The sequence below is a fragment of the Mustela erminea genome, chromosome 1 (genome assembly GCF_009829155.1).
Source record: "Mustela erminea isolate mMusErm1 chromosome 1, mMusErm1.Pri, whole genome shotgun sequence".
Taxonomy (NCBI): domain Eukaryota; kingdom Metazoa; phylum Chordata; class Mammalia; order Carnivora; family Mustelidae; genus Mustela; species Mustela erminea.
In genome coordinates, this window is record NC_045614.1 from 1187437 (window position 1) to 1190236 (window position 2800).

Here is a 2800-nt window from a genome sequence, read left to right on the forward strand (position 1 = left end):
GGGATGAGTGGCGTTCTCTTCATTTTTACGGAGAGGGCGGCTGGGTTCTCTGTTGGGACCTCTTTGGGCCCACGGTGAAGAGTGGGGACAAAAGGTGTCAGGGAGACCAGAGCGAGGGCGTCTGTGGGGAGGCATCCGTGGGCAGGTCACGGCCGCGGGCAGGCGGGGCCCAGTCCCCTGCGACCCTCCGGAAGGCACAGACCGGTCCCCGGCTGTCCGTCCGGTCCGGGGGTCGGAGGGCCTGGGCCCTGCCCTCTGGTGGAGTGAGGTGTGTGCTGCGCTGTGCGCGCCGTCTGCGTTTTCTGACGAGGTGGACTGGGTTCTTTTATGTTGAAGTCCCAGCCCCCCGGGACCCCAGGAGGTGACCTTCTTTAGAAGTGGTCACCGAAGGAGTACTTTTCCAAGGTAAGGTGAGGCCATAAGGCGTAGCGTGGTCCCAATCCAGTATGATAATAGGAAGGGGACCTGTGGGCCCAGACAGGCAGGGGGAAGCCCTGAGAAGCTGGGGGACCTGGGACAGGTTTTCCCCCAGCAGGAGCCAGCCCTGTGACCCCTTGTCTCCGACAGACGCCGGGGGCTGGGATCTCCACATACCTTTGTGGGAACCACCGTTCAATCCCTAACAGTGGCCAGTCTGGGTCCACGTCTACGGGGGTTTCCGGGGACTGCCACGTTCAAGTATCGCAGACTGTGTGGCCCGAAACAATTCATCCTCCTAAATTCTGGAGCCCAGAGCCTGAAATCAAGGTGTCGCCGGGTCCATGCTCCGTCCGGGGGCTCCAGGAGCCCCTCGGTCTGTGGCTGACCCCTCCGCTGTTTGTTCTCTTCCATTTTTTAAAAAAGGATTTTATTTATTTGACGGACAGAGACCACAAGTAGGCAGAGAAGCAGGGGTGGGCTGGGGAGGGGAAGCAGGCTCCCCCCGCCACCCCAGCAGAGAGCCCAGTGGGCTGATCCCAGGACGCTGGGATCACTACCTGAGCCGAAGGCAGAGTTTTTGTTTGTTTGTTTGTTTGTTTTAAAGATTTTATTTATTTGAGAGAGAGACAGTGAGAGAGAGCATGAGCGAGGAGAAGGTCAGAGGGAGAAGCAGACTCCCCATGGAGCCGGGAGCCCGATGCGGGACTCGATCCCGGGACTCCAGGATCATGACCTGAGCCGAAGGCAGTCGTCCAACCAACTGAGCCACCCAGGAGTCCCCGAAGGCAGAGTTTTAACCCACTGAGCCACCTGGGCGCCCCTCTCTTCCATTAAAAAAAATATATATATTTAGAGAATGTATGAGTGGAGAAAGTGTGGACGGTGAGCATCTCCAGCACACTCTGTGCTGAGCGCAGAGCCCCATGCTGGGCTCGATCCTACGGCTCCGCCTCCGAGATCATGACCTGAGGCCCCTGAGTCCCATGCTTCACCGAGCAAGCCACCCAGGCGCCCCATGTGTTGTCTTATGAGGACACCAGCCATTGACATAGAGCCCACTCTCACACAGCGGGACCTCCTCCGAATTCACCAGCGCAAAGACCCTATTTCCAAATAAGGTCCCATTTGAGGTTCCAGGTGGATGTGAATTTTGGGGGGTGGCACCGCTCAATTCTCTACCTTGCCCAGGCCTTGGCCCCTAGGAGTGAAGGAGCTCCTCGGCTGGGATCTTTGGTGGCCGTGGCACATTGCACGTCCCCTGCCCTGGTTTCCGCTGGGAGGGTCCTGGGAGACCTGGGTGCCCCAGCGCGTGCTCACCCCAGTGTGTCTCGGCACTGCGGGAGGCAGACACACACGAGCAGGAGACCACCATTTGGGTCCCCTGGACACAGGCAGGCAGGAACCCCTCCTGCTCGGGAACCCAAGAGTCACCGCAGATGGGCTTGCTCTGGGCCAATCAGAAGCAGCCTGGGGCCACATGGTAGAGCCCTGGTGGCTGGGGTCTGTTCTCAGAGGATGGGGGCCCGCTGGGTGAGGGGGGTCCCACCCAGGAGCTTCTGTTGGGTGTCTGCTCACGGGCTGCCCCTCACACGTTTTCTGGCCTTGGGATCCCCCGGAGCTCACAGCATCCCGAGAGTGTGCTTTGACTCGCCCCAGCTGGGGTTGCAGAACTCCTGCCACGGCCCAGACACGAGCAAGTCACCTCCCCTTGATAAATAAACCTCAGCGTCCGCTTCTGGAAAATGCGAATGTGCCAGTCCGCGTCCTGCCCCATAGCGGGGCAGGGCCTGGCCGCAGGGAGCGGGAACCTGACTCAGTTCCACAAAAGTGAACCTGTGGGCTGGCCTTGGACCCCAGGAGCCCGGCCTGCCTCCTCCGGGGGTCGGGGAACACAAGGGGTCGCTGCCCGCCCATCCCTCTCTGAAATCCGCAGCTGTCTGGGACTTAGGGACGGCTGGGATTTCCGCCGGCTTTCCCCGGTGGGGGGTTGGGCAACGGGAGAGACAGGCTCAACCTCTCCATGAGGTTCTTACTGCCCTGAGAGCTCCAGCAGGGCCCCTTCCCATACCAGCTTTCCCCGATGGTGTCCCCAGGATCAAAGCTAAAAGGAGGCAGGCACCTGCGGGCCACCTTCAAAGTGGGTTAGAAAAGAGGAAGCACAAAAGGCCTTTTGCTTTTTCAAAGTGTCCAAGTGGTGACAGAGACGTTCAGCGTTCAGTCCTTTATTCACGAGCTTGTGATTCCCACGCTGCACCGGGGGGTTGTGGAGCGTCCTACCCTGCAGACGTGGAGGGCCAGAGAGGGCCGACGACCTGCGCGGAGTCACACAGCCTTTTCCTGGCACCGCCCCAGCCTCGGCCTCACTTTCTTCCTTCAGTGG